Source organism: Lissotriton vulgaris, chromosome 5 (assembly GCF_964263255.1).
Source record: "Lissotriton vulgaris chromosome 5, aLisVul1.2, whole genome shotgun sequence".
Classification (NCBI taxonomy): Eukaryota; Metazoa; Chordata; class Amphibia; order Caudata; family Salamandridae; genus Lissotriton; species Lissotriton vulgaris.
The window spans coordinates 63,804,254-63,824,761 of record NC_141693.1 but is presented as its reverse complement, the minus strand read 5'-3'; the positions used below and the strand labels follow the sequence as shown (position 1 = coordinate 63,824,761).

Genomic DNA, 20,508 nt, shown 5'->3' with positions numbered 1-20,508 from the left:
GATGTGGTATGGTATGGTTTTATGTGGTATGGTATGGAATGGAATGTTCTGTTCGTATGGTATGGGATAGGAAGGGATGAGATTGTGTATGTTATGGTATTGTATGGATTGGATGGGGTGGTGTGGCGTGCTATGGGTTGGTATCATGGTGTAATATGGTATGATGGGATGGTGTGGTGTGCTATGGAACGGTATGGCATGGAATGTTATGGTGGTATGGTATGGGGTAGGAAGGGATTAGATGCGATTGGATGGTGTGGATTGGAGTTTTATGAAATGGTATGTTATGGCGGTATGGTATGGAACGTTATGATGGGATGGTGTGATGTGATATGGGGTGGGATCATAGTAAAATATGGGATGGCATGGAATTGCACCTCAGAATTTGGCATGTAATGCATAACACATTCTGTGTTCCAGAGTTCTAGCTCCAACAGGGGCCTAACACATGCTTCTGCAATGACCCAGCACATACTGACCTAGGGCATTCACCTACACTGACCTAGGGCATGCACCTACACTGACCTAGGGCATGCACCTACACTGACCTAACACAGGCATCTACACTGACCTAGCACATGCACCTACACAGACCTAGCACATGCACCTACACTGACCTAGCGCATGCACTTACACTGACCTAGCTCATGTACCTACACTGTTGTAGTTCGTGCACTTACCCTGAGCTACCCCATGCACCTACACTGACCTAGCGCATACTTCTAATCCAACGCATGCACCTATAGTGAGGTGGTGTATGAACCTACACTGACCTAGCACATGCACCCACGCTGGCTAGCGCATTCACCTACACTAACCTAGCGCATATATTTACTCTGATGTAGTGCATCCATCTACAATGCAGTGTAGTGTATGACTGGAACTGTATACCTTGGAGTAGATCTGTCATTCTGTACCATCAAATGCAGTGTACTGACCAGTACTGTATTCCTTCGAGTAGCTCTCTTGCTCTGTATAATCTAATATAGATTACTAACTAGTACAGTATGTCTTGGATCAATTCTGTTTTCTGTACAATCTAATGCACTGTACTGGCTATTACATTATAGCTTGGAGTAGCTCTGTACCATCTAATGCAGTGTACTGACTAGTACTGTATACTTTCTAATAACTCTCTCACGCTGTACCATGTAACGCAGTGTAGTGACTAGTACTGTATACCTTCTAATAACTCTCTTACTCTGTACCATCTAACGCAGTGTACTGACTAGTACTGTATACCTCTAGTAGCTTTCCTTCCCTGCAGCATCCATTGCGGTGTACTGATTACCACATTTTTTTCACGGCGCGAACTGCGGACGACGGTGGAGGCGGCTTGTGTTGGGGACTAGGACCTTTGTACCATGTAAAACGCATCTACATTACTAAGATACACCGCTTTAAGATGACTAGGTGACATCTAGAAGGCAACCATAAAAAACATTTTAAAATGTGGCGTCCCCTCCACACCGATATTGAAGCATAAGCCAAACTTAGAGATACCAATAAGTCGCCTTCTGCTGCGTTCTGCTCTCTTGTATTCCCTTCAGCATACAGCTGCCTTATCCAACATTAAAAAAGAAATATAAATCTAGCCTCGTGGACCTCTACAAATCTTCAGATCCACACCCCAGGTTCAGAGATCCTATACCGTATTGTCTCTGTTCGGTCCTGATGAAGGTGGTCCCCAATGCGACATTTCCACCGAAACGCGTCGACCCTTCTTCTTCCTCTAAAATCTAAATGACTTTGGTCATTAATTGGACTACAGTTTCAACGCTATAGGAAATCCTTTTCTTTTGTTATTTCTGTGATGGGATGGATGTTTAGGAGTATGTATGTGTTGTATGTGTGGCTCTTTACCTGGTGTGCACATTTAATTGATTTTGTGTTCTACATGAATTTGAAGAATTAAGTACATATATTCACAACTTTAATGTATTGCAAAATGTTTTTCTTGTAGCCTCTGTGCAAAATGTATATATTTTTATAATGAATCTGAAAAATATGATATAAAAAAAGAAAAAAAGACTTTTTAACTGTATAAATGAAATAAAATGAGAATTTTTTTTACATTTTGTGTAGATATTGTTGGTGTATGCCCTATGTTTGAGAGGTAACTCCTATGGTATAAGTAATTATAGGTCAAGAGGGAGCCCTTTCTCTGTTGTTCCTGATTACTACTGTATACCTTTGAAGTATTTGAAGTAGCTTTGTCACACTGTGACTTCTAATAGAGTGTACTGACTAGTACAGATCACCTTCTAGCACCTTTGAGATGCACCCCAGTTGCAGAACATTTGCCCCAAGATTTCTCATCCTTTTCTACCTGAAGGACAGCTGTCGAAGCCTGGTTTATCTTTGAGAAGCAGCTTCACCGCCTTTTCTTTCCTCCTAGTTCTTGCTTCTGCTCTAACTTTGCCTCTTTAAGACTCTTATTTTCCAGTAGTGGGGAAACTGCCAGTAGTAAGGTTGGATCTAATTGTAATAAGGGTTTGCTTATCATGTCACTATTTATTCGACTGCGGTCCGTTTTGATCACTGTGAGTATCTGCCGTCTGAATTCGGTCCAGCTCCTCTCCCAGCGTGTTAACCGATTCTGTTCTGTTAGCAGTTATTTTTTAGGTCTCGCCTATGCAGCGCGCATGCGCTGATCTAGGAGGGCCTTTAGCCATCCGTCTTCACTTTTCAAGCGCTGCACTCGTGCTTGTGGCATCATCCACCTTGCGGGATCGAGCAGCGGCGTGCCACAAGCACAAGTGCAGTGCTTGAAAAGTGAAGACCTCGCGAGCACGCATGCACGCACCACTCCCGGGCTTGTTCTGTTAGTTGTTCTCTCTGTAAGCAGAGAGAAGTGTGTATATAGATTTGCCACAAGGCAGCGTTAGCAAGCGGAGAGCGGCGTGGAAACATGAGGCGGCATACAGGATCACCTCCAGCCTCTTACGGCGTGTTGCTGGGAAACCGAGTACACCGCCTGCACTCCCGGGTGAAACATTTGCACCCTTGTGTTTGTTGTGTGTGAACATCCGAAGAGTAGTGGTGCTGTCCCTCAGCACCATGACCAAGTATACAATGGCGTTGTACTACTTTGGCCGAGTTCGGGACTATTTTGGAATTTATTTACGAGCACTTTTCACAAGCGCAACTGTTTATCGTAAAGTCACTTTTCACAACCACTACCTTGCGACCGCCCACTTTTTGTGCATGCCGCTCTGCACCTTTCCTCCCTCCTCTTGTGCTACGTGTCCCTTCGTCTAATTACCGCCCCGCTTTTTGCTCCGCCATGAGACTGCCCGTAGCTCCTCTTATGTTGTTCATCCCTTCTGCCATTAGCGTACCTTGCCCTCTCCTGTGGCCCTAGCGGATCTGCTAAGCAGCCCCTCCCGTTGCTGGCTCCATTATTGCTGCCCCTGTGTGGGCTTGGTCAGGGAGGCATTTTCAAGTTGAATACAATATACACGTTCCTCATACCCCGCAGATGCACCGACCAAGATACGAGATGTCCATTAAATTGATTAGGATTCTCTAATTGTGACTGATTGGCATATGCAGCGGTAGTGCTGTGGACATCAGGCAATATTTATATATGTGATTTTCTTTTTTGCTTGTGTCACGGTGCAAGGAATTAAACCGTTATTACATCCATGTACCAGACCGAGTTCAAGACAAAGAGTCACTGTAGTTGATGCACAGCTGCTTGTTTATTGTCTCAGTTTCTGGGACACTTTAGCATCAAAGTCGGGAGCTTCTCGAGAGGATAGTTGTTCTGAATGGACAGATGACGTGGTACTCCCTTAAGTGCAGAAGTCACTTTGCAGCAATTTCCACAGCTTTATTAGTTGTCAAGATAGACTGATTCATTTGACCACACACGTCACCCCTGAGTGCCTGCGAATGTTGGTTTAGGGATCATAATGAAAGACTTGTTCAGAAGGGGTAAAGGTTCGAATCCCTGCAGTCCATTCTGATGATCAATAGCTTTGATTGCAACGATTTGACTACCAGGCATTGGCACCTTTTGCAAGTTATGCAAGCTCATACTGACCTGTTGCTGTTCACAGATTCGGGTATGGGCAGAATCATAGACATCATTACACCAAAATGGCAGGTGTACTGGAAGTGACATCACACATCCTTTGGCCTTAATGACATCACATTAGAGGACGTGTAAGACTACTACTGACTCCAAGGCATATTGAATAGTGGCACGGCTCATGGTCCTCTATGCTAATTCAGCATCATGTCAAGGGAAACAGTGATGTGGCAGTCTCCAGCTGTGATAATTGAGAACACGAAAATGGTGAAAGGACAAAAAAAACACAGAGTACTCTTTCAAGGAACTTGGTTCCTTTGTTCATGCAGTACATAATGCAGGAAATTGACGTGCAGCCCATCTCTATGTGTGGGTGTGCAACTCTGATCATGCCAATGTCCACAATTCTTCATTCTTCAGGAAGTGTCTTAGTCAAACGAAGGTGTACTCCAGACTTCCTGCTCCATCGAAGTATAGGTGATTTCACACAAGATGCATACACTTGGCGTTCCATTGGTTTCTGGAGGGAGGGAGAATGAGAGAAAGAAGAGCAGTAGAGGAAACAGGTAGGAAAAGGACGGATATCCATTCTGACTACTAGTAAACCCTGCTGATAACTGTAGGGTCTAAATAAATACTGGACTCCTCCCAACGTGGGTGTGCTCCTCCCATCATTTAATTAAGATCTTCTCACACATACATTTGGTACTAGTTCGGCTAGCCATGTAAACGACATAGATTCACACAGGAAAAGCTGGTAATTGTTCTCTGCATGGTTTGATCAGCTGCTACTAGTCGTTGTCTTGGCCGATTCATGGGTCTGGTCGTCGTTTTGAGTGTATCTCTACCACACATCAGTGAGCCACCTTCCGAATCATGTACAGCCCCCATCAGGAGACTTGTTACCCGGATCTCTTGCACAAGAAAACACGTGGAGTCGGTCACTTGAAAGAGAGATCTACTGAGCGGTGACCCTGGGCCCAGAGCACTGCTCAAGGCCTCGCGCATGGTCACAGATGATCTTAATGGTGATATTACATCACTATCAACATTTTTGATGATTTCACTAAAATCATGTTTGCTGACAGTGGGAATATTGCTGTTTAATTGAGTGACCATTGCAGGGACATCTACATGTTGTGGTAGTGCAACCTTCTCGCCAATTTTAATGTCCGATTATGTGTATTGGTGGAGTTTCAAAGACATCAAGCATTATCTTTAATCAGTCAAGAAATTGGTTATGAGTGACTTTTATTGACGAGTACAAAACAGACTTTTTTGCTCAGGCTTTATCGTTCACTGCAGCAATACATTGTTTTGATTGTTTTCCATGCTGCCTTAAACATGGATCTTGAATAAGGGAATAAACAGGGCATTTTCTAGTCAGCCTAAGACTTGCTACTGATCGTGTTTTCACACTACTGCCCCATGTTTAACAACACTGAAGGGAACATTTTCTGTCGAGGTACAGTTTTTACTGTTCATCACTGTATTTGTGTTTGAAAGAAAAGATATTAAAATAAAAGTAAATATCCCATCATTCAACACAAAATACCATTCCACATAATTACACTCATAACACACAATCTCACTCCACATAGTTCCACTGCACTCAATACCACATAATTACTATCCGCATAATTCCACTGCACGCCATGCCACATAATTCCACTACACAAATCCACTCGACATAATTCCTCAACTAAAAATTACAAACCAACCCACATAATTCCACTACACAACACATGCATACACACACATAAAATGTGTTTTACACAGGTGAAGCACATTGCCATGTGGAGAAGTGTGGCTCACTGGTTAGAGGTGTTGTGTATGTTGTGTGGTATGTGTTGTATTCACAATTGATTTGGCTCGTATGCATTTAATTCTAAGTTGCATTCTGGTGTCCTGTTAATGTTTGAATATTTAGTATTCATGTCTGTATATTTTGTATTCATGGTGCACACAATTGTTTGTTTTTGCTTTTGATTTGACTGGTCTGGACGGTGTGTTCTCAGTTGATGCCATGTTTTTATGAACTTTGAAAACTTAATTCTGAACCAAAAATAAAAGTTTTGCTAAATAAATGGCCTGGCCACGCAGCATTCATCGGCTGTGTGGGTTCTAATTGTAAACTAAAGCAGTCTGGCTAGCCATTTTTTCTGTTTCGCAACTGTTGAGGTCCAGGCTGGCCATATTTTTGGACCCAAAACCTTTTTGTACGCTCACTGGTTAGAGGAGGCAGACCTGGAAGCAGAGGTCAGCCCGGGACCAGGGTTCAATTCCCGGCTCGGCGGGGTCTTGAGTCCTAAAAATGTCCATGGACTCGACAATTCTCGCTCCGGTGCCTACTCGATTCACGGGTTCACGCTCTGCGAATCTGGGCAATAGCTTGCTTAATCTCCACAATGGCCCCTCGCGGTGGGGTGCCTGGCTTTCACCTTGCGGATACCCTGCCGGGGTTATCTCACAGGGGAATACCAGGATGGGTTCCCTAAGCAAGCGCTTAGAAACCGCTCGGTGATTTGCGCTATATAAATTCCTGTACATTTACATTGACATTTACAATGCCATTAGCTCTAATTCAAATAAATGTGAGACCTATTGCATTTCCAATGCTTGTATTTGATTTTTCCTGTAAGATGAATGAATGAATATACAGCTACATAACAAGAGCAACTTTGTTTTTATTCGATCATTAATGCTCATAATATTTGTGCAAAAATGAACCCCTTTGTGGTCGATGCAAAAACAAATTCAGTTTGAGATGGATCCCTAAAGACATTTACTAATTCAGTGACAGCACGGCTTGTAATGCGGGTTTACCCATCGTGAATTTAAAGGCCCAAACAACAATCTTTTTTATTTTGATATCTCTATCAGTATTTCATATAAATAATATAACAGCAGTGACACAATGTCACACAAGGCCCTTTTCTGTTTCTCGATAGCGCATGGTATATTCTCCTAATGGGAGCTTCTTTGTTATTCACTTGCAAGGGACTTAAAGCTTGAGTATATCATCACTGCCATTTGCTTTCAAGCACACAAAGCACTCCACAACGCCGCACCAGCCTACCTTAACAGCAGACTCAGCTTCTACACCCCCACCCGCCAGCTCAGTTCCGCCAGCCTCGCCCTCGCCGCTATCCCCCACATCCAACGAATGACCTCCGGCGGCAGATTCTTCTCCTACCTCGCCGCCAAGACCTGGAACACCCTCCCTACCCACATACGGCAGACCCAAGACCTACTCGCCTTCAGAAGACTCCTCAAGACCTGGCTCTTCGAGCAGAAGGAGCCCCCCCTTTCCCCTCAGCGCCTTGAGACCCTCACAGGTAAGTAGCACGCTCTACAAGTACTCTGATTGATTTCAAGGTGCCCCAGCACTGACAAAAGTGCACATAACCCGGAAACATCCCACAAGGTTCGTCTTCATAGTAGACATGCGTTGCAGCATTTTTTGTTATTTCTTTTTTAATACAGGTCTTCAATTATACATAATATAATCCTAATTATATATAAGGTAACAGAAATGGCAATAGCTCTTGCTAAACACTTATAAGGTCCCAAAGGCAAGACCTATTGGCTATTCCAATGCTTGTTTTTAAAATTGGGTAGACTTGACCAGACTGACTAGCATGCGATCCACTCTTTCCCAAAATGTGACTTTTTGCTATGTGCTTTCCTAAGCCTCTTACGCTGTCTTTTAGTCGGTTGTGTGATGTCTTCAAGTGGGTTGCACCTTAATAAAGTATGGATAATATGGGTTACTGGTTCTCCCAGATCTATACTATTTTTTTGTGAGGTGGACAAAGCAGAGAGACACCACAGCTTTCAGTTTTCCTGTGGCACCTGCTAGTTAACGACCTTTGGGCTCCACGACGCCGCTGTTCCGAAATTACTTCACTTGGCTCCTCTGTAACCTTTCCTAATTGTGATGTTTTTTTGGCAAGCAACTTTATTATTTGGAGCACAATTGTCGGAATTGGTTGGTGTGGTAACATCCACTGTTCTTGGAGATGTCTTTAACTGCAGCTTAATGTCATCCAAAACAGAGCCTACAATTCCAGGGAGCGATGCCAGTTTATCTAAAACTGGACTGCAGACACAAGCAGGAACATATTGTGTGTCAACTTGTGCCTTCTGGTATGTAGAGAGCTATTGTATTTATTAAGTCCACCTAGAAATCTGACTTACTAGACTGGTATGTTAAGGCTTTGACGAAAGTTTGAAATGAACTAAGCAAAATATCCCACGTATTGTTGTTGTTTTCTCCCCGACAAGGGAAGTGGCGGTCCAGTACTTCGGCTTGTAGGGAGATGTCTGGAGTCAGTGATAAGGGGGGGGGGGGCAGTCAGAGGTATTTCTTCTTCCTGTATCAACACAGGCTTTGCCTGTGGCTCCACCTGTAAGTGGAAAGGTCTCATCCAATTGAGTCTTCCTCTCAAACTCGTGTGAATTAGGCACACCTATTAGAAAAATACCATTGGTAATTTACTGCTTTGTTCCCTGGACAGGATTCTTGCCGTCCAAGCCTGAAAGTTGAGGTTTAAATCTGTTATTGTTGGAATTAAATTGTTGGTGCACCTCAACTATTACTTGCCTAACCTTGGCCTTTGTCAGGACAGTGTTTGGCTCTATTACACATTTAGCCGCGAGTGACCATTGAATTAAGAACCAGTCCCTCAGGAACTGTATCCAGCTCAGACTGCAAAATCCCTGAGTCATTCTGACTTCAATGAGCTCGACACCTGAGTTTACCTTCTCTCCATGGCTTGGAAGCTCCTTTTCGCCCAGTCCTCCCACTAGAAGGCAGGTTTTATAGTTTTAATTTCTGCGGAGGTAACAGATTTGAAAGATATCTTCAGAGTTTTGGGTGTTATTTCGGAAAAACCAGGTTAAAATGCACGTAGCGGGCTTGTAATCCACTTGCCTCGTTGTGATATGTGAGTAAAGCAGTCACTGGATTCTTTAAAAAAAACAAATTTCGTCTTGATTTCCCCCTGTACTATTTTGCTGGTAGTTTGAACCTCTGCTATAATTGAAGGAAATCCCCTTCTTGTTCAATCAATCAATCAATCGATCAAATAAACTTTATTCGGTTTCACAAAAGTAAACGATAAAAGGTACTCCCCTTCTTGTTCTGTTGTAGCCTCTGCTTGCGTGGGTTTCATTTTATATAATATCAACCGATTGGAACACTTTTGTCTACGCCGAGCAGTTATTGGCTCCCCTCCTGTTCCTTCTGAGCTCATAGTGGGCCTATCAGCCTTGCTAATCTGAGTATCTAAATTTACGCAGTAAATACAATAGCCGTCATGTGGTGAGTACCTTTGCGGGTTTTCCACTTTATGCGCTGTCAGGGACTTAAAGATTACACTGCGCACCCCACATAACCACAAGATGGTTACTTCAACACGCAAAGTCAGACACAAGTCTTTGCCCCAGCAAGGCTATTAGTGGGAGGTTTTTTTTCCACTGGGCCACTGGCGTGTTGGACGGACACCTACAGGTGCAGACATCCGAAGGAGCATGCGGCACCGGCCTTGTGCGGAGATTACTGCAGCACTGGCCATACCTGCAACCAGTGGCGTAACGAAAGTTGAGGGTGCCTCCCTGCAAGTTACATGGAGGGGACACATTCCGCATTTAATCCGGAGCTCTCAGGCCTGAGTACTGTGCTGAGGGGCCCCCTGAAGCCCAGGTTCCCCCTGCACCATGGGGGCTGCGTGGGCCTTTGTTATGCCACTGCCTGCAACCACCTGCCTCCTGTGTTCTTAAGTATAATCCCCAGCTCTAGTTGCTTCCAGTGTCACTTCCTTCTTCTTGCCCCTGTGTCCTCGCCGGTTCACCAGCCACACTTCTTGAATTATCCTGAATATCCCAGCCGCAAAGGGGCCGAAGCTGAACGGAGCGAGCCTGAGCTTGGTAAATGTCCCACACAGGGCCACACTACCGCTACTGATGCCCACGCCAGTGTCTTGCTGCTGGAGCCCTTCTGCTGAGACCTCTCTGCCAAGGGACCGCTAGGACCGCACAGGCAAATTCCTCTTCGGAGCGGAGCCGTGGGGATGCCAGCGCACGCTGGTACAAGCTCTGAGCTTTAGCAATGCACCCAGACCGGAGCAAGGGCCGGAGGCCCACAGGAGCTGAGCCTCTCCGATCCGCTCCTGGGATTGCGGTGCGTCCTCGTATCACTCGTGTCACTCATTACCATCTAATACAGTGCACTGACTAGTACTGTATACCTTCTAGTAGCTCTCCTACTCTGTACCATATATTATATAGAACTGACTAGTACAGTACACCTTGGAGTAGGTCTCACACTCTGTGCCATCTAATTTAATGTACTGACTACAACAGTTTACCTTCTAATCGCTCTGTCACTCTAACATTTTTATACTGTGTACTGACTAGTACAGCACACCTTCTAGTAGCTCTCTTACTCTATCATCCGATGCAGTGTACTGTCTAGTACCGTTTACCGAAGTAGCTCTGTTGCTCTATACCATATATTATATATTACTGACTAGTACAGTACGCCTTGGAATAGCTCTGTCACAACTAATTCAGTGTGCTAACTAGTACTGTCTACCTTGGAGTAGCTCTGATGCTCTGTACCAACTAATCTGGTGTACTGGCCGGTACAGTTTACCTTTCAGTAGCTCTGTCACTCAATACCATCTAATGCAGTGCGCTGACTAGTACAGTACACCTTCGAGTAGATCTGTCACTTTGTACCCTCAAATGTACTGTACTGACTGGTACTGTATACCTTCTAGTAGCTCTCCCACTCTATACCATATATTATATACTACCATCGAAGGCAGTGTAATGTGTAGTACTGTAGACCTTGGAGTGTGTATTTCATTCTTGGCCATCTAATGCAGTGTACTGACTAGTACAGTGTACCTTCCAATAGCTCTATCAGTCAGTACCATCCAGAGCAGTACACTTTTAGTACCTCCTGTTTTTTTTTTTTTTAATATATTTTTATTGCAGGAATTAGCCAAAGTTACATGTCAGACCAGCAACACGTTTGCAGGAATAAAAGGGTAAATACATCCGATCCCCCGTGAGAAAACATCGTGGGTACACAGCCATTCAGCCCACGACCCAAGGGTCGGGCGGCGTCTTCTTACAGAGAACACAAGTGGGGATCTGGTAGATCGTCAAAGCTGGTCCGGATAATCCCACGGGCTTCATCTGCTTTTCTAGATCAACCTAACAGAAAAAACTCCCCCCCAACAGTCTCATGATTGAACTCCCTCCCCCCACCCAACCCCGCCATCAGTGTGTAGTGGTTTGTGTAGAAAGAGCTTATGGGAAAAACCCCAGATGACTGTGTTGAGATCCGTATCGTGGACGTCTAACGGGACTCAGGTTGTGCTGCATCCTCACCCTCAGAATCGCTGGAAGCGCAGTAATCTCCAAGGGCCTGCACTATTGTCTCCCATTCCAGTGCTGATTCTAGCGCCCTCTCGTTGTGCTGCCGCCTCGCCAGTTGGTATCGCAGCGTGCTCTCCCCCGCAGCCCACTTCAGAAGTTCGTTGTGCCATTTAGCTCCCGTCGGACCAACTCTTGCCTTCCAATTCCTGGTTATCTCCCGTTTAGTGAGGACGAGCCCTAAATCAATGAATTTGCTCGAAATTTAATTTTAGGGGTATGCGGGAACCAGTGTAAGAGCCCCACCGCCACGTCAACCGATAAAGTTCTTCCCGTAATCCTATTTAGAGTATCCTCGACCAAAAGCCAGTATGAGGACAGCGCCAGGCAGGACCATTTAGTACCTCTGTTACTAAGTGTGATCTAATGCAGTGTACTGACTAGTACTCTATACCTCCTAGAGGCTCTCTCACTCGGCGCCATCTAATACAGTGTTATGACTAGTCTTGTATTCCTTCTAGTAGCTCTCTTCCTCTGTACCGTGTAATATAGAGTACTAACTAGTACAGTACTCTTCTTGTATATGTTACTGTGTGGTAGTGTGGTGTAGTATATGCTGAGAGGTGCAGTGTAGGGTGTAGTTGAATGCATTGTCTATGTAGTGCAGTTTGCTGTTCGGTGTAGTGTGTGCTCTAGATGAATGTGTGCTTTAGTGTAGTGAGCAGTCTAGCGCCCCGCGCTTTAGTGTAGTGAGCAGTCTAGCGCCCCGCGCTTTAGTGTAGTGAGCAGTCTAGCGCCCCGCGCTTTAGTGTAGTGAGCAGTCTAGTGCTGCATGCTTTAGTGTAGTGAGCAGTCTAGCGCTGCACACTTTAGTGTAGTGAGCAGTCTAGTGCCCCGCGCTTTAGTGTAGTGAGCAGTCTCGTGCTGCGCGCTTTAGTGTAGTGAGCAGTCTAGTGCTGCATGCTTTAGTGTAGTGATCAGTCTAGCGCTGCACGCTTTAGTGTAGTGAGCAGTCTAGTGCCCCGCGCTTTAGTGCAGTGAGCAGTCTTGTGCCCCGCGCTTTAGTGTAGTGAGCAGTCTAGTGCCACTCCCTTTAGTGTAGTGAGCAGTCTAGCGCTGCGCGCTTTAGTGTAGTGAGCAGTGTCGTGCTGCGTGCTTTAGTGTAGTGAGCAGTCTAGTGCTGCATGCTTTAGTGTAGTGAGCAGTCTAGCGCTGCACGCTTTAGTGTAGTGAGCAGTCTAGTGCCCCGCGCTTTAGTGTAGTGATCCATCTAGTGCCTCACGCTTTAGTGTAGTGAGCATTGTAGGGCCGTTCGCTTTAGTGCAGTGAGCAGTCTAGTGCTGCGTGCTTTTTATAGTAGTGAGCAGTCTAGTGCTGCGTGCTTTAGTGTGGCGAGCAGTCCAGTGCCACGCGCTTTAGTGTAGTGAGCAGTCTAGTGCCCCGCACTTTAGTGTAGTGAGCGGTCTAGTGCTGCGCTCTCTAGCGCTGTGTGCTCCTTCCAGATGTGGTGTAAATTAATCATATGTAAAACAGAAGCAGTAATTACAGCCTTTATTTGTGTCATTAAATCTCTAATTCTGAATCTCTTCTCTGCAGTGATGGTGACTCTGGATCCTGACACGGCTCATCCTGAGCTCCGCCTGTCTGAGGGGGGGAGACGAGTGGGAGACATGGGCACAGCACAGCGCCTGCCGTACACCCCCAAGAGATTCACTTACTGCCCCTGTGTGCTGGGGAGCGAGGGGTTCACCTCCGGCAGACATTACTGGGAGGTGCAGCTGCTGCAGGAGAGGGCGCTGTGGCATGTGGGGGTCGCAGCAGAGTCTGTGAACAGGAAGGGAGAGATCACATGGTCATCTGAGGGGGGAGTCTGGGCTGTGCAGGGGTGGGGGGGTCAGTACAAGGCTCTCACCTCCCCTCTGACCCCTTCTGTACCCTCATGAGAAGCCCCTGAAGCTGGGGGTGTATCTGGACTATGAGGGGGGGCGGCTGTCCCTGTACAATGCTGACTCCATGGAGCTTCTCTTCTCCTTCCCGCAGGCCCCCTTCACACAGAGGCTCTTCCCGTACTTTGGTCTCTGGGACAGAGCGGAGCTGAGGCTGGTGTGAGAGTGACCCCCCACCGCCCCCCCCTCCCCCAACTGTCATCTACAGTTCAAAGAATCTTTAAACACCAACATTCCAAAGAATCTTCTTCACAAGGACCCTCCCACATGTTGCCATGACAACCAGAAGCCTCACGTGAAACTGACTGCTACATATCTCTTTTCCTTGTACATTTTTTAAAACAAGGGCAGGAAATGTTTGCCGTGTGAATTATGCAGCAGACATCATGTAACATATGATAAAGTCTCTTTAAACTTCAAAAATGTGTATTTCTTTCACACGTGGAGCTTTGACATTAATATGCACATTATAGCGCTGCGCTGAGAAGTACTTATTGAAAGTGATTGTTTTTAACCATGAACTTAGAAACCAGTCCTGCCCCGCCCAACAACAGTGCTAATATTAGTGACCTCAGACGCAAGACAGTTGTCACGTGAACCCTGTATGTAACTCAGATTCAGGGCGGCTTTAGGACAGTGCGACCGGTGCAGCCGCACCTGCGCTAATCTGGGAGCAGTGATGTGTGGAGAAAACACTTTAGGTTTTAAAAGCACCTGCTGCTTCCTTGTGTGTCCCGCAGGTTTTAGGCAACAATACAAATGTCAGGATAACACAGGTGAATAATGTTTCTGCTGGAGAGAGATCGAAGTTTTGTCTTGTCACAGTTTCAACTCATCCTTAAGTAGCGCAGAGGGTTAATATGCCGGCTGCAAAGAACGTGTACATGCAGAACACAGAACGTTAATCCTCATTGGTTTGTTCAACATTTCCTATAGACTGATTTACACATATAAGAGTCATTGCTTCTGTTAATGTATGTTTGGTGTAAAGTGCTCTGACACCCACGAGTTGGCATGAGTAGCGCTATAAAACAAAAGACATGCGTATGAGAGAGGGACTGTACAGAGATGGGTGCCACTGTTGGAAGGTGGGAGTGTAGGAATATTTGGAAATGGTGTCATGGGCGGAGGGGCACAAAGAAATATTGTCACACCTGACGCCTCTAACTCTAAAGCCGGCTCTGCCCAGATTCTTTTAGATCCATTAATTCAAATGCAATAGGTTTTTGTAGCGCTGGTATTCTAAACTCACAGTTTTGAAGGTGCTTTCATACGAGATTAGGAAGAAAATGGACCATCGGTGAAATCAAATATTTTTCCAGGATCACTAAATTTGGTTACGCGGTGAAGCCGCAATTAATCCAGGTGTTCTAGTTTCCCTTCGGACAAATTACCTACTAAATGGGTATGTATTTGTCTCTCCTTTTTACCTTAAATGTTAATGCATTTGTGATGCATCTCCTGTGAATTAAGTTGATATTTATTTGCAAGGGTTTAAAACTTCTTTCTGAGGACAGTGTTTTTGTAACGTGAGTATGACGAGGCCAGTGAAGATATAGAACAATACATAACTATTTTTAAATATTGTAGTTCCTAAACTGCAAAGATTCCATCACATTTACAGACCATCATGTATAAGTTGTTATCTTGTGAAACGTCTGCCCTGCTGCACAAGCCACTATTGTAATTTATGAAATGTGTATTGTTCAAAGATATGCAGATTCTGTGAACAATGTGCAATAATGTTATATTCCAGCCGCACAAATACAACACAATAGCGTCCTGCAGGGCTTTCATGACTCTAAAACATTTCCAGGTCCTGCAAACATATTAGGTAGAATTAACTTGTCTGCCAAAAAAATTCCAGATGTTATTGTGTATTTACAGGCCATCCTGTGTTAAAAGTAGAATCTATTTTTGTCATGAAACTTAAAGAATATCAGCTAGATGTGTGACACTGAGAAGCAAATCTGCCTTTCAAGCCAACGTCACGTGCATGCTGGGACTGAGACAACAAGGTACTTAATAGAAAGCATCAAACTACAAGTCCCAAAATGCAAAGTGGTGTTGATACAAAATGTCACAGGTTGGAGGGGTCACTTAGAGTGAGAGTTTGACACCAGGTCAAGCAAAGCAAAATGATTTTGCTATGAGTTTTAAATGCTTCCTGGACGGCAGGAATGGTGTGTAATACCCGTCCCCTCTTCATCCTTTTAGGGGTTTCTGCTTCTTAATATCCTCGTCTTTGCTTCATGGAGATTGGGTGTCATTCTTTATTCTTGAGTAAGACGTGGGCTGAGTATGTTCTCTTTCAGCGTTAGTGTCATGACGTCCTTTTATAAGGTAGCTCAGTAGGTTGAGGCACATCTGCGATACCCATGATCTAGACGTCACAGGTTAGACTCCTGGCAGGGGCTTCTCTGACTTTCTAATGATTTATCTGTATTGTATAATTTATATAAACCTTCATGCTGCCACCAATGGCTGCAGGTGTCGAGAAATGGACCTCCAAGGCCTAGACATTCATTTAAGATCATTATGAATTCTGGGGTTGTAGTTTTAATTTACTTCAATACAAATATTAGCAATATCAGATTAAAAATAATTTTTACTGGTGTTAAATTAATATTACCATCAAAACATTTACAAAAACATACTAAACAGATCAATTTTCAATGCTTGCAATTGTCGAACTGTTTTCAGGAGCTCTGTGTCAATCTGGGGTAACTGGACTCAAACTATAACAAAGAGACCCTGTTACCACTGGTGTCTGGGGGCTTCACCTTACTGTGGGGTCCAAGACTGAGCAACAAGTGAACCCCTCACCCCTTTACTCTCAATAGTGAAGTCGAGCTGTCCGAGGCTTACTCAAGGAGAAGGTGCGGGGTTAGAAACCAAGAACTCTCTAAAGCAGAATACAGTTAAATGATTGTCCAGCCAGTACTTTTACTCGACAAATGAAGGGTGCTTTAATCACAAACACACAACTCAGGACTGTACACCAAAAATAGAGGGGACAGACAGATGCACCTAGTGATACTCTGGAGGTTGGGGGTGGTCCATAGGGACCCTCATGTAGACAGTTCTGTCCCCCAGTGGATGAAGATAGAACAACATTTGTACTTAGTGCGTAGAATGGCCTTGTACATGATGTTTGAGGCATTGTGTTAATGTTGTGTGAAGCTAGATGCGTAAACAAAGCAGTTACAGAGAAACTAGTCCAACATTGCCGTGCACGCAGATATGTGCAGAAGGTCAGGCAGAAATGTTTGTGAAAAAAAGGACAATGTAAGAAACGAGCAGCTTCGCTACATAGGCCTCATCCAGGCATATAACAGTATTGTGCTTGCGCATTGAAGGTGCTGTAGGGCAGTTGTGAATGAGGACAGTTATGCAGTAGGACAGTTATACAATAGGACAGAAGGTTGAATAGGACTTGGTCCTCAGGCTCTCACCGCGCTCTCTGGGTGTGTAGTTAATCCCCCCTTTCGTTCTGGAATGGGCTGTGCCAGTTATGGAGCAGTAATGGTGCCCGTGTCTGTGGTGGTCCCTTCTTGCAAGGTCTCAGTTCACACTGTCCCTTAATTCTAGTTCACTGGAGGATGTTCTCACTGGACTCGTCAGGGGTCGCCACTCCAATAGTGCACGTGCTCACACACAGCTCCTGGGGCAGCCAGGCTGACTCTGCCTTGGCCCTACCTTGAGCACTTATCCCCATTGGTGCCCAGACGTATGTCTCCAGTCCAGGTGAGGGGCGAGAGAGAGAGAGAGTGGCAGAAGTGATGGGTAGAGAGAGAGCGATAGAGTGGTGAAATTGGAGGGGAATAGGAGAGTAGAGAGAAAGTGGTAGAAGTGAAAGGAGAGGAAGAAAGAGGGAGAGAAGGGAGTGAGATACACTGATGTGGAGAGAAAGAAAGGGGGAGATAGGAAGGAAGTGGAGAGAGAAAGCGAGAGATCGAGGAGTGTAAGAGAGACAGGAGGAGGAGGTAGAGAGTGGAGAAAGAATGGGATAGAGAAAGAGGGTGGGTGGTGGGAAACAGAGAGAGACTGCCCGCAGTCAGTCTACAAGACGAGTTACAAAAAGGGGGTGGGGTCGCACACTACTCACACGCCGGCGGAAGTTGCCCCTAATGACTCTGGTCATTGTAGTAGAGTGTTCGCGATGCATCATCTTTCGATCTTGCTATCTTCGCTATCTTCGCACCTACGCGCCGGAGTGGTACTATACCTGGCAGATATTGGCAGCCATCGGCGACCCCAGAACACTGCCTATCCCTGCTGACGAGGGTTGAAAACCCGAAACACGTGTCCAGGGATGGCGAAGACAGCGAAGATAGCAAGATCGAAAGATGATGTATCGCGAACACTCTACTACAATGACCAGAGTCCTTAGGGGCAACTTCCGCCGGTGTGTGAGTAGTGTGCGACCCCACCCCCTTTTTGTAACTTAAAGCTCCCTTGAGCAGCGGGCTGACGAGCCTGGGATCCCGCACCTACGCGCCGGAGTGGTACTATACCTGGCAGATATTGGCAGCCATCGGCGACCCCAGAACACTGCCTATCCCTGCTGACGAGGGTTGAAAACCCGAAACACGTGTCCAGGGATGGCGAAGACAGCGAAGATAGCAAGATCGAAAGATGATGTATCGCGAACACTCTACTACAATGACCAGAGTCCTTAGGGGCAACTTCCGCCGGTGTGTGAGTAGTGTGCGACCCCACCCCCTTTTTGTAACTTAAAGCTCCCTTGAGCAGCGGGCTGACGAGCCTGGGATCCCGCACCTACGCGCCGGAGTGGTACTATACCTGGCAGATATTGGCAGCCATCGGCGACCCCAGAACACTGCCTATCCCTGCTGACGAGGGTTGAAAACCCGAAACACGTGTCCAGGGATGGCGAAGACAGCGAAGATAGCAAGATCGAAAGATGATGTATCGCGAACACTCTACTACAATGACCAGAGTCCTTAGGGGCAACTTCCGCCGGTGTGTGAGTAGTGTGCGACCCCACCCCCTTTTTGTAACTTAAAGCTCCCTTGAGCAGCGGGCCGACGAGCCTGGGAACCCGCACCTACGCGCCGGAGTGGTACTATACCTGGCAGATATTGGCAGCCATCGGCGACCCCAGAACACTGCCTATCCCTGCTGACGAGGGTTGAAAACCCGAAACACGTGTCCAGGGATGGCGAAGACAGCGAAGATAGCAAGATCGAAAGATGATGTATCGCGAACACTCTACTACAATGACCAGAGTCCTTAGGGGCAACTTCCGCCGGTGTGTGAGTAGTGTGCGACCCCACCCCCTTTTTGTAACTTAAAGCTCCCTTGAGCAGCGGGCTGATGAGCCTGGGATCCCGCACCTACGCGCCGGAGTGGTACTATACCTGGCAGATATTGGCAGCCATCGGCGACCCCAGAACACTGCCTATCCCTGCTGACGAGGGTTGAAAACCCGAAACACGTGTCCAGGGATGGCGAAGACAGCGAAGATAGCAAGATCGAAAGATGATGTATCGCGAACACTCTACTACAATGACCAGAGTCCTTAGGGGCAACTTCCGCCGGTGTGTGAGTAGTGTGCGACCCCACCCCCTTTTTGTATCTTAAAGCTCCCTTGAGCAGCAGGCTGACGAGCCTGGGATCCCGCACCTACGCGCCAGAGTGGTACTATACCTGGCAGATATTGGCAGCCATCGGCGACCCCAGAACACTGCCTATCCCTGCTGACGAGGGTTGAAAACCCGAAACACGTGTCCAGGGATGGCGAAGACAGCGAAGATAGCAAGATCGAAAGATGATGTATCGCGAACACTCTACTACAATGACCAGAGTCCTTAGGGGCAACTTCCGCCGGTGTGTGAGTAGTGTGCGACCCCACCCCCTTTTTGTAACTTAAAGCTCCCTTGAGCAGCGGGCTGACGAGCCTGGGATCCCGCACCTACGCGCCAGAGTGGTACTATACCTGGCAGATATTGGCAGCCATCGGCGACCCCAGAACACTGCCTATCCCTGCTGACGAGGGTTGAAAACCCGAAACACGTGTCCAGGGATGGCGAAGACAGCGAAGATAGCAAGATCGAAAGATGATGTATCGCGAACACTCTACTACAATGACCAGAGTCCTTAGGGGCAACTTCCGCCGGTGTGTGAGTAGTGTGCGACCCCACCCCCTTTTTGTAACTTAAAGCTCCCTTGAGCAGCGGGCTGACGAGCCTGGGATCCCGCACCTACGCGCCGGAGTGGTACTATACCTGGCAGATATTGGCAGCCATCGGCGACCACAGAACACTGCCTATCCCTGCTGACGAGGGTTGAAAACCCGAAACACGTGTCCAGGGATGGCGAAGACAGCGAAGATGGCAAGATCGAAAGATGATGTATCGCGAACACTCTACTACAATGACCAGAGTCCTTAGGGGCAACTTCCGCCGGTGTGTGAGTAGTGTGCGACCCCACCCCCTTTTTGTATCTTAAAGCTCCCTTGAGCAGCGGGCTGACGAGCCTGGGATCCCGCACCTACGCGCCAGAGTGGTACTATACCTGGCAGATATTGGCAGCCATCGGCGACCCCAGAACACTGCCTATCCCTGCTGACGAGGGTTGAAAACCCGAAACACGTGTCCAGGGATGGCGAAGACAGCGAAGATAGCAAGATCGAAAGATGATGTATCGCGAACACTCTACTACAATGACCAGAGTCCTTAGGGGCAACTTCCGCCGGTGTGTGAGTAGTGTGCGACCCCACCCCCTTTTTGTAACTTAAAGCTCCCTTGAGCAGCGGGCTGACGAGCCTGGGATCCCGCACCTACGCGCCGGAGTGGTACTATACCTGGCAGATATTGGCAGCCATCGGCGACCCCAGAACACTGCCTATCCCTGCTGACGAGGGTTGAAACCCCAAAACACGTGTCCAGGGATGGCGAAGACAGCGAAGATAGCAAGATCGAAAGATGATGTATCGCGAACACTCTACTACAATGACCAGAGTCCTTAGGGGCAACTTCCGCCGGTGTGTGAGTAGTGTGCGACCCCACCCCCTTTTTGTAACTTAAAGCTCCCTTGAGCAGCGGGCTGACGAGCCTGGGATCCCGCACCTACGCGCCGGAGTGGTACTATACCTGGCAGATATTGGCAGCC

At 46.7% G+C, this 20,508-nt stretch overlaps 1 pseudogene across 1 annotated transcript in view; it reads left to right on the top strand.

Moving 5' to 3' along the window:
* The window catches only part of LOC147710175 (E3 ubiquitin-protein ligase TRIM39-like), a 131,712-nt pseudogene extending 118,176 nt beyond the window's left edge, over positions 1-13,536 (top strand). Inside the window, exon 6 of the transcript XR_015295853.1 lies at positions 13,022-13,536. The product of XR_015295853.1 is annotated as an E3 ubiquitin-protein ligase TRIM39-like (transcript). The remainder of the gene's footprint in view (positions 1-13,021) is intronic.
* Positions 13,537-20,508: the final 6,972 nt, after the last annotated feature.